General features: G+C 47.4%; 1 long non-coding RNA gene across 3 annotated transcripts in view; it reads left to right on the forward strand.

Moving 5' to 3' along the window:
- The window catches only part of LOC112661697 (uncharacterized), a 28,973-nt gene that overhangs the window by 1,341 nt on the left and 15,370 nt on the right, over window positions 1-12,262 (forward strand). The window contains exon 2 of one of the 3 annotated variants that reach the window (XR_003137894.3): window positions 8,281-8,374. The exons of the other annotated variants lie outside the window; for them this stretch is intronic. This is a non-coding gene — a long non-coding RNA (uncharacterized LOC112661697). The remainder of the gene's footprint in view (window positions 1-8,280; window positions 8,375-12,262) is intronic. 3 annotated transcript variants of the gene reach the window in all.

Genomic DNA, 12,262 nt, shown 5'->3' on the forward strand with positions numbered 1-12,262 from the left:
CGCTGGGCCCCCGGGCTGCCCTCCCTTAGAGTAGCTCAGAGACCCTGGGAAGCCAGAGGTCTTGCCCCTTTGAAAACCGTGGTAGCAGGTGCTTAGTAGCGGTTGTGTGGGGGGCGAACCCCTGGCCTCGTGTCTTAATACCCCACAGGACCTGATGTCCCCTCCTGTCATTGCACGGGGGCTGGGAAGGGCATTTCTAGTGTCAGATCATGACTTTGAAGCACATCGGGTTGCCCTGCCCTGGGTCAGGTCCCTGGAGGAAGGCATGCTTGGCAGCATGTTGGTGTCGGCAGCAGCCCCCCCCAGACCTTCTTTCCCCTACAAGGTCCCTCTTCTGGCCCCATCCCCGCCAAGGTCAAGGACCCGCCACCACCAGTGCTTCCCGGCCCTGCACCGAGGCACCGGTGGGGCTTTACAAAACCAAACCAAACTGACTCAAACCGAGGCTTTGTCCAGACCCCAGAATTGGCTTCCACAGGTTGGGGAGACACCCAGCCAGGCACTTGCATTTTTAAAAACTGTCCGGGGAGATGCAACGGGCGGTGAGAGCTACGGCGGGGAGGCCTGTGACCTCTGAGACGCCCAGGGAAGGGCAGTGGAGACTCTTTGAACTCGAGAATTTTTATAAAGAAACTATGGGTTCAGCTATTCAACTGGAGGCCAAAGCTTAAAGAAGACTTTGCCACCCGACTCCAGCGTCACCTGCTTCTACCAGAGGTCACAGGAATGCGCTGATGCCATTGAAGCCACCTCCAAGCTAGCGGGCCACATGGCTGCCCGGCTCATTTTGAACAGGGGTCCATGAATTTGGGTTCCTAATGACTGAGTACTTGAACATGCCACGGGGGGGCGATATTGCTAGTGCTTCTCTCCACTGTCAAATTTAGACACTAATGCGTTTTTATTTTTAGATTTTTAAAAATTTATCTATTCATCAGAGACACAGAGGAAGGCAGAGACACAGGCAGAGGGAGAAGCAGGCTCCCTGCAGGGATCCCTGATGTGGGGACTCGATACCAGGACCCTGGGATCATGACCTGAGCCGAAGGCAGATGCTCAACCCCTGAGCCACCCAGGTGCCCCGGAACTAATGTATTTTTAATGAAAAGATTTTTAATCCCATTGTTATAGAATATTATCTATTGCAATTCATTTTTCATGCTTATTACTTTCTATTTAATTACATGCTATTTTGTTATTGCAAAGAGTTCTACAAACCCACATCATATACTGAATCGGAGCGCCCCCACCCCACTGTGAGAACTTCATATACAAATAGCTAGATTTAAAAGGTGTTTATGTTAAATGCAGCCACAAGTATAATAAGCTTGAAGAAGCTAAGCTTAAAAGGTTCCTTTTTAAAATTTTTTAAGCCAAAAAAAAATACTGTCTTGGTGACATTTTTCTACATTAGCAACAAACCTAATATCCACTGTGCCTTACAACTATACAAAGATGCATGCACATGGAGTTTTTGCAGGATTTTGAGATGGAAAACAAGACTGGAAATCATCTAAGCATCTACCAACAGGGGACCCATTAAACTGCAGCGCAACTGTACAGTGGCATGTTCGCTGGAGCTGTGTGTTCTAGTGTGGAAAAGGCTCAAGTACAAAACCCAGGAGAAGCGCAGCAGGGGAAGCCTGGTGTATATACCCTCCTCTTCCCTGTGAGCCTGCCTCAGGGATGTGCAGGGGCGTGCGGTGATAGGAGGGTGGTCTGGCTCCAGGATGTAATCTCAGGAGCAGAGTGGGGGGTACTTATACTTAGGCCATTCAAGGCTCTTCCAGGTTTTGTGTTTTTTTAAAGATTTATCTATCATCTATCTATTTATCATCTATCTATCTATCTATCTATCTATCTATCTATCTATCTATCATCATCTATCTATTAATGAGAGACGCACAGAGAGAGGCAGAGGCACAGGCAGAGGGAGAAGCAGGCTCCCTGCAGGGAGCCCAATGCAGGACTCGAACCCAGGACCCTGGGATCACACCTTGAGCCACCCAGGTGTCTCCAAGGCCCTTCCAGTTTTAGGTCACAGACCAGCACATAATATTAATGCTAGGCCTTATGTCACATGCTGGTGCTTGGAAAACCAGGGAGGATGTTGTCCTTGATGGTGGCAAGGGAACTTAGGCCAGGAAGCCAATGATCGTGTAGGGTTCTCTCTACAGATGTGTGGGATGGTGTGAAGCAGGGGTGTAGCAGCAGGAGAGTTGCCAAGGAGGTAGGAAGGACATGGACTTTGGAGCCAGAAAAAGTGGGGTTTCGATTCTGCTAAGCTGCTAAATTGCTGTATGACTCGGCACATTCTGCACCTCTTCCTGACCTCAGTCTCATCTGTAAAATAGGGGTCTGCCCCATTTAGTGGTTGAAAGGACTAAGTGGGGACACCTGGGTGGCTCAGTGGTTGAGCATCTGCCTTCGGCCCAGGGCGTGATCCTGGAGTCCTGGGATCGAGTTACATCAGCCTCCCTGCATGGAGCCTGCTTCTCCCTCTGCCTGTGTCTCTGCCTCTCTCATGAATAAATAAATAAAATCTAAAAAAAAAAAAGACAGGACTGAGTGAGTGAGATATAGAACTTCCTCTTTAGCTGAGAGCTCCACCTTCTCACAGGAAATTTTGGGGAGCCAAGAGTTTGGAGAGCCAGGAAAGCTGTTGCTACAGCTCCATTCCAAAGGCACTCAGGTGGAGATCCAGGGGAGCTGATGGTACTTTGCTGCAGAATTCCCGTGTGCTTGGGGAGACTGGTCTTTTTGTGCTGTTCAGGCCGTCAACTGATTGAACGAGGCCCACCCACCTTATGGAGGGCAATCTGTTCACTGAAAGTTTATTGATTTGTTCATCTCAACCAAAACCACCCTACAAATTGACACATAAAATTAACCATCACAACCACCACTCAAGCCAAATTTGGGAACTGGGAACACATGTGGCCTGGCCAACTGACCAACTACAGCAGTCTGAATGGCGGTGAGTCTGGATCCCTTATCAATGGCTAATTTGATCTCCTAGACATTTAGAGGGATGCTCCCCTCCATCAGAACATCATAATCCACAAATGAGAATACACGGTACTCTGAGGACCTCTAAAAGAGCGATTCAGGAATTGCTGAAGCAGCATTGAAGTGCTTTCCTGTGAGCAGGAACAACCACAGTCACTTGTGAGTTAACTTGTTGCAACTAAACCCAGCAGAATGTAGGTTCTCAGTAATTGTAGAGTTTTTTTTTTAATTCATGATAGACACAGAGAGAGAGGCAGAGATACAGGCAGAGGGAGAAGCAGGCTCCATGCAGGGAGCCTGACGCGGGACTCGATCCCAGGACTCCAGGATCGCGCCCTCGGTCAAAGGCAGGTGATAAACCCCTGAGCCACCTGGGGATCCCCAGTAATCGTACAGTTTGAAGGTCCCAGGCCCTGGGGTCAGGCAGCCTGGGCTTGAATCCTGGCTATGCCACTTGCTCTGTGGCCAAGGGTTGGTTGCTTGATCTCTCTCAGCCTTGTTTTTCTCACCTGTAAAATGAGATGCCAGCCCCCTGCCTGATGGACCTGCAGCACGAGTTAAATGAGAAGCCATGGGTGGAATGCATGCAGGGTAACCCTCCCCATGGTGAGCCTCAAAACACATCAGCCACTATCGCTTCTTTCCAAATCTCCATCCCTCTTGCCACTAAATAAGACCTCTTGTCTGTGGGTGAGTATGCTATGGGGGTTTGGGTCCAAAACCAAAGCTCTGAGGCCCCAACTTGCATTGCTCATCCTAGTTGACCTTTGATGCTGGAATCTATAAAATTAACATCTCGAATAGCTTTCTTGACAATTGGATACTTTGCCATAAGAAGCAGGTGTCATAGAACTCGCATTAAACTGGGGAGGGAGTTCCCTTTCTGGGGTGGAAGAATTCAAACTGAATTCCAAGAAAGGAGCACCTGCCATGTAGGATGGGCTGGAAATGAGCTGATCCTTGAGCTATAGTCCTTGCTCCCCAGGAGATGGGCTTAGGGATACCTCCTAGGGAAGGCCAGGCCAACGTGACGTGGCTGATGTCCAGAGGAGCCAACCTCGGATAGGGCATACGAGCTGTGAGTGAGCCTGTGACAGCTGCAGAAACTTCAAATGAGAAAGTCATTCACTTCTTCCAGACTGACAAGACTCCTACGTGTGACACTGCATCTAGAGCTATGACGAGATGCTGAGTGAGGTGTGCATGCATGCCCTGGTGCTTTCTCTCACACACACACGATTACCAACAAGCATTTAAGACAGCCAGTACTTTCTTGCTAGACACATCTCCAAAAGCAAGAGAAACAAAGGCAAAAATAAACTATTGGGGCTTCATCAAGATAAAAAGGAAGGAAACAGTTAATAAAACTAAAAGGCAACCTATGGAGTGGGAGAAGACATTTGCAAATGACATATCAAATAAAGGGCCAGTATCCAAAATCTAGAAATAACTTATCAAACTCAACACCCCAAACCCAAAAAAATCCAGTCAAAAAATGGGTAGAAGACGTGAACAGACATTTCTCCAAAGAAGATGTACCACAGACACATGAAAAAATGCTCATCACTTGGTATAAATACACATCAAAACCACAATGAGATACCACCTCACACCAGTCAGAACGGCTAAAACGAACAACTCAGGAAACCACAGATGTTGGTGAGGATTTGGAGAAAGGGGAAGCCTCTTACACTGTTGGTGGGAATGCAAACTGGGGCAATCCCTCTGGAAAACAGTATGGAGGAGGTTCCTCAAAAGTTAAAAATAGAGCTACCCTCCAACTCAGCAATTACACTATTGGGTATTTATCCAGAGGATATAAACATAGTGATTCAAAAGGACACCTGCACCCAAATGTTTATAGCAGCATTGCCCACAATAGCCAGACCGTGGAAAGGGCCCGGATGTCCATCGACTGATGAATGGATAAAGAAGGTGCGGTATATATATAATACAATGGAATATTACTCAGCCATCAAAACGAATGAAATCTTGCCATTTGCAATGACATGGCTGGAACTAGAGGGTATTATGCTAAACAAAATAGGTCAATCAGGGAAAGACAAATTACCATGTGATCTCACTTACATGTAGAATTTAAGAACCAAAACCGATGAACATAGGGGAAGGGAAGGAAGACTAAAATAAGATGAAAATAGAGAGGGGAGCAAACCATAAGCGATGCTAAACTCTAGGAAACAAACTGAGGGTTGCTGGAGGGGGGGGTGGGTGGAGGGGTTTGGGGTAATTGGGTGATATAAAGAGTCCTGAGTGTTATATACAACTGACGAACCACTAAATTCTACCCCTGGAACTAATAATACAGTATATGTTAACTAAATTACATTTAAATCAAGATTTTTAAAAGGTACAACACCTGAGTGGTGCAGTCAGTTGAGTGTCTGACTCTTGATTGCAGTTCAGGTCATGATCTCAGGGTCATGAGATTGAGCCCCGTATTGGGCCCCATGCTCAGCAGGGATTCTGCTTAAGATTCTCTCCCTTTGCCCCACCTGCTTGTGCTCTCTCTCTCTCAAATAAATAAATGAACCTAAAAAAAAAAGGACAGCCAGTACTTAGAAGTTAATGTTGACAGCAATAACAAAAGAGTAATATTCTTTTTTAAAAAAAGATTTTATTCATTTATTCACAAGAGACACAGAGATATAGACAGAGGGAGAAGCAGGCACCCCACAGGATGCCTGATCCCAGGACTCCGGGATCACAACCTGAACCAAAGGCAGACACTCAACTGCTGAGCCATCCAGGGGTCCCAGAAGAGTAATATTCTATCCACAAAGCTGAGGCATGAAACAAAATACTGGAAGCTCGGTTGTATTGGTCCACTAGGGCTGACATCACAAATTCTAAAGGTGGCTTAAGACAACTGAAATGTATACTATCACAGTTGTGAAGGCCAGAAATCCAGAATCAAGAAGTTGGTTCCCTCAAAGGCTCTGGAACAGGATCCTTCCTGTGTCGTCCAGCTTCTCATGGCTTCAGGCATTTCTTGGCTTGGGACCACACCAGTCCAGCCCCTGCCTCCATCTTCACGTGGTCCCTGTGAAGGTCACGCCTTCATCCAGAATGGTCCCACCTGGAGATTTCCAAATAAAGTCACATTCTGAGGTCCCAGCTGGGCACGGAATGTGGAGGGACATAGTTCAACTCACTGTACTACTCCATGAGATGGCGCTGGGAGGAAGCTTGGCTGGGAAATGGAAACCAGTTTCACAGTGGACGGTGATTAAACCCAAACCAGGAAGAAGCTACCTTAAATTGTTGGAATATGTCAAGTCCTGTGAGCTGTCCACAGCTGCCTAGTGGGGCCCCCTCCCAGATTTCCTCATGTTTTGGGACGTGTGAACTTGTGGAGTGCTGGCCATGTGGCGATGGCCTGTGGGCACCCGAAGGGACTGGGTGGTAGGTCACTGGACCCTCACACTAGGTCTAGGAGGTATGAGGAAACAGGCACAGAGAGCAGGAAACATTTGCTCAGGGCTTGAAGGTACATCTAGGAACTGGCGAGGAGCCATCTGGCTCTGAAGTCTGTGCTCAAACTCCCTGACTACAGTGTCAGGATCCTATCTTTACCTAGAGAATGTGACCACACAACTATCACCACAACCTGGGTTATCTGGGCAAAGAAGAAACTCCAGGAGGTCAAGTGGAGTTCATCTATCATCAACACTGGCTTCCCTTTCACTAGTAAAGAAAAGGAAGACTCTCCACCTGGCAACCCAGTCAGCATGGCAGGCTTGGATCATAGCTTTGCTTTTCTGAGCCTCACCTGTGTAAGGAGAGTTGGTCAGGGTCATGTCTAACCCACAGGGATGATGGAGACAGCCCATGAGAGGGGTCTAAAGTAGACAGGAGGGTGAGGGGATGTGTGGCCAAGGTCTAAAGTGAAAGAAAGATTTCTTGGCTTGATCTTGGTTCCTGCCCCATGGAGGTGGTCTAAGGAGCAGCAGTGGAGAAAAACAGGGTCAGAGTAAAGGGAAGGAAGACATATTTTTCAAAGCATGTTCACACTGACTGACATGAGGGATGATATTGAAGCCAAGAGTTGAAATATGAGGAGCAGTGGGATGCACATTTCAGGTGAAGGAAACTGCTGGAGAAGCCCTGAGGTGGGAAGGCCCAGGCAGATTGAGGAGTGGGCGGACAGATAGACACTCCTGTGGCTAGAGCTTTGTGGACCCACAGTGAGGAGATGGTATGTGATGGGGAGCGTGGAAAGGAGTCTGAATGCATTCATAATGCAAAGGGGGTGCTTTACAGTGACCTGATTCCCTGCATTCTAGGAAGAGCCCTCTATGTGCCATGTGGAGGATGGATTGTGGAGGGAACTGCCATCAGGATACTACTGCAATAGTCCAGGCAGGGGTGGGGGCCCTGGACCAGAACACTGACACAGGGGAAGCAGAGGGGCAGGCCCACTTGAACGTGTTGGAGATAAAGCAAGTAGGTTGAAAGGAAAATACTCCTACTTGTTAAATAAGCCCTGGGGATGCACTAATGTACAGCATGGTGACTACAGTTAACAACACTGTATTGTTTATTTCAAAGTTGCTAAGAGAACAGATCTTAAAAGTTATCATAAGAAAAAAATTCCAACTATGTGTGATGATAGATGCTAACAAAACTCACTGAGGTAATAAATTCCATGATACATTCATCTACCAGATCCTTATGTTGTGCACCTAAAAGTAATACAATGTCATAGGTCAGTTATATCTCAATAAAATGGAGGGGGGACTGTAGTGACTCTGTCTCTAGTAACTATAGTTACTGATGATGGAAATTCTAGAACTCCATTGTTGGTGGAGCCTCAGGGATTTGAGTTTCAGAGCTGGAGGCACACAGACTGGTAGGATTGGTCCTCTCTCTCCGATTTCCCTTTACCTTTCCTACAGAAGGAAGAGGGTCTGAAGCCTGAGAAGGGTAGATATCTATACAGATGGTAGATACCAAATCTACTTCCAGGGAAACAGAGCCCCAGGTGCAAGCTCTTTTACCACCACCCCCAGTTCTGCTTATCTAAGCCACTCTCTTCCTAATGCAGGGATACCACCCATTGCTGCTTCACCTCACCCAGTCTCAGCTTGAACTCTTCCAGCAATGGAGAGCTCATCTATGTGGGGGAGCCAGATCGCTCATCTATGGCCTCAACCCCAGCTCTGGTTATGTTCTATGAGCCACAGAGTAGCCCATTCCCTCTTCCCAGAATTTCAGAATTTCCACCTCCCCATTTGGGGTCTTCTTTTCTAGGCTAAACATACTTCATGAACAGTGGGACCTCCCAAGCTATAAGTTGCCAAACCACCCTGCTGTCCTGGTGGTAGAAGTTGCTTCAACAGAGAAGGTAAAGACAGCTTCAGCTTCATAGAAAAGCCTGGCTCGAGTGACAAAACCGGGTCTGTCTGGTATCAGCTCCAACTGTGAGTCACTGGCCTTATTTCAAGGCCAGCACTCTCACCTACTCAGGAGCTCCTGTTTCCTCAATGATGAAGCAGATGGAAGAAACATGAGCTGCCGTCCAGAGGCCTGTGCAAAATGCAAGACCAAGCTGAGTGTCAGAGAGGAAGCTGGCTGAGAGCTTCACAGGGCGGGCCTGGAAGCCACTTCTGTGTGCTCATGTACCAGGCTCATGCCTGGTCAACACATGGCATTTGCCTTTGTCCTTCTGGTTGCTTTCTTGTGCTTATCTGATCAGTAGGGTGGGGAACCGTGCAACCAGTTTTATTTTCTGATGTGGTGTGGGGTTGTCATATTGTACTTAACTAAATGGGATCATTGAAAACAGAGCCTTGGTTGAGACACTCCTAAACAGAGCCTTGGTCGAGACACTCCTAAACACTCCTAAACAAATGTCTCTGGGCATTCCGTCTTCAGGGTTCAGCTCCGTGATGCTAGAGGAATTAGGATTGGCCTTCAGAACTTAGAGCTGGTGGACTGTTCATTGAAGGGCCTGGGGTAGCTCCGTGGAGCCGAGAATGTCCCATGGAGGGCCTTGAACATTGTGGATGTCAAGGGGGAGATTGAGCTCACCATCGCGCTGCCTGGTTTGGCCAAAGACCTCCACCCTCACTGCTGTGATGGATCTTCTGGGTTTCCATTGTTGAAAAGAGGGCACCCATGGGCCAGAGAGCTGGACTGGAGTCCTGGCCCTGCCACTGAACAACTGTGGACTTGGACAAATGATGTGGCCTCTCTGTGCCTTAGTTTCTCTCTTGGGAAAGGTGAGAGGACTGATAACTCTTATCTCCTCAGCCCTGTGAGGATGAAATGAGAATTGCAGAGCTTTCTATATAGTAGCCACTCAGTGGATCTCAGTGTTTTGTTTTTAAATTTGGAAACCACTGATAGGAAATCTAAGATTAGGAAATCTAAGATTTGGGGAGTGTCCAAGATGGTGACAGAGGAAGACCCTGAACTCAGCTCATCCTATGGACACACTGAATCTACAACTACATTTAGAGCAATTCCTCCTGAAGGAAACCTGAGAGCTGATTCTACAGCTTCTCTGCACAACAGAGGATAGAAGGACCTCACAGAAAGGCAGGAGAGGCAGGAAACACTAACAATAACACCAGCCCTGTCGCTGAAAACTACAGTGGGGAGGGAGAGACCTGAGGGACCTGCATGCAGATTTTCCTGCCCTGGGACAGGGGTAAAAAGTAGCTTAAAGGGAAATGAGACTAGAAATGAAGGAAAAGAATTCACTAACTCTAGGGTATCCACCAAGTGGGAGACCTGTTGGAACTCTCTCTGGGTCAGAGGTACTTGCAAGTCCAAATGTTTACATTCTACCTCTACGTCCACAGGATGTGGGCACTTTAGCCAGTCTGTTGCTTCAGTGAAGCCCAGGCCCCTAGCCCACACCAGCTCCAGTTGGCCCCCAAGGGTCCTCTCCATCTGTGTCTGTGCAATCTCCAGCGATCCCACCAATGTGGCCCCAGCATGGAATACTCTAGGACACCTTCCACTAGTGCCTGCTTCCGCTCCAGCCATCCTGCCAGGGTGCCTGCTATACAGAGCATCTGGGGACTTGGCCTGCACCTGCTTCAGCTTCAGCCATATCACCACAGTGGCCCCAGGGCAGAGTGCCTCAGGACTCCCAGCCCATGTCTGCTACAGCTCCAGCCAGCCAGGCAGAGTCAGCTGACACATGCAATCTACACAGGTGATGTTCCTACATAAGGCCAACTCCTTCAAGAGAAAGAGGTAGTTCTTTTACCTCATTCATAGAAACACAAAGTCAAACAAAATGAGGACACAGAATAATATGCTCCAAAATAAGACCAAACTCCAGAAAATGAATTCAATGAAATAGAGGTAAGTAGGGATGCCTGAGTGACTCAGTCAGGTAAGCATCTGCCTTCAGCTCAGGTCATGATCTTGGTGTCCTGGGATCGAGCCCCCATTTGGGCTCCCTGCTCAGTGGGGAGTCTGCTTCTCCCTCTCATTCTACCCCTGTTTATGCACTCTCTCTCCTTCAAATAAATAAGTAAAATCTTTTCTAAAAAATAGAGGTAAGCAATGTACCTTATAAAGAGTTCAAAATCATGGTTATAAAGATGCTCACCAGACTGGAGAGAAGAGTGGAAGAACTCAATGAGAACTTCAAAAAAGAGATGGAAATATGAAAGAGAACCACCAGAGTTGAAGAACGCAATAACTGAAATGAAAAAATATGCATAAGGAATCAGCAGTAGATTAGAGGATGCAGAAGTTAGTTAAGGAATCCACAAAATAAGTAAAATAGGATGTTGTATACATAAAACATGGAAGGGGAAGAAGGAAGAAAAATATAGTGCTTTTAGAATGTATTTGAACTTCAGTGACCGCTGACTTAATAACTGTTATACACCTAGGACTTTATATATGAACCTCATGGTAACAACAAACTAAAATCTATAACACATACACACAAAAAAAGAAGAATCTAAGCATTATGGTAAAGTCTTCAATCACAAGGAAAGAGAGCAAGAGAAGAAAGAGAAAAAACATACAAAGACAACCAGAAAACAACAAAATGACAGTAAGTACATACTTCCAATAATTACTTTAAATGTAAGTGATCTAAATGCTCCAATTCAAAGACATAAGGTGACAGAATGGATTAAAAAAACAAGACCCACCTGTGGAGTTCTGGTCCAAGATGGTGATGTAGGAAGATCTTGAACTCACTCTTCCATGGGCACACCAAAATTATACTGATTTATATGGCAATTCCTCTGAAAAAGAACTGAGGGCTGACTGAATAGTTTCTGCACAACAAAAGATAGAAAGACCATAGAGAACAGCAAAAAAGACAGAGACACAGCAATGGAGGGCAAGCCCACCCCAACCTGTGAATTGCAGAGGGTAGGGATTGCGAATCCGAGAAACCACCGAGAAGCCGATAGTAGAGTGACCTTGAGCAGTGACCTTCATCTGCACTCAGGCTCAGAAAAAAAAAAGTCATGGCTTAAAAGGTCAGCTAGAATAAAGAGGAACCAGCTCTAGAACTCTGCCAAACAGCAGGGGAGCTGCTGGAACTCTCTCTGGATCAGAGGGACTGGCGAGCATAATGGTTTGTTTCCCCTTCAACTTAATAGCATGGATGGGAGCAGAGTCTGGGTGCACTAGCCTGCCTACCACTTCAGTGAGCCCTGAGGCCCCAGCCCACATCAGCCCTAGCCATCCCACCAATGTGGTCCCAGTGTGGGACACCCAAGGTCAGCACTCACTACAGCTCTAGCCATTGTGCCAAAATGACATAGGTGCCAAGTGCCCCAGAACACTCTAGGCGCACACAGCTTTGACTCCAGACAGTTTACTAGGGCACTCCCGGCACAGAGTGCCAATACCTCCTAACTCATGCCTTCTTTGGATCCAGCTACCACAGCAGGATGTGCCCTGCACTGAGAGTCCTAGGACCCACTGACCTATGCCTCACCATAGCTTTGGCTACCGCACCAGTGCACCTTCTATGAAGAGAGCCCTGCAACCCCTTGGCTTGCACTTTAGCTGCTCTTCGAGGGTGCTCTCTGCACAGAGAGCCCCAGGGCCACCGTGCCCCAAGCCCACTTCAGCTGGGCCATCCCACCAGGGAAGCCCCAGCATGGAATGCCCCAGGTCCAAGCCCATACAAGCCACAGCTCTAACCAGGCAGCCAAAGTCACCAGGCACATGTAGTCTACACAGGGAAGGACCACACAGAAGACCATTCCTTAAGTTAGGATAAGTAGCTGTTCTACCCAATTCA

Source organism: Canis lupus, chromosome 31 (assembly GCF_003254725.2).
Source record: "Canis lupus dingo isolate Sandy chromosome 31, ASM325472v2, whole genome shotgun sequence".
NCBI lineage: Eukaryota > Metazoa > Chordata > Mammalia > Carnivora > Canidae > Canis > Canis lupus.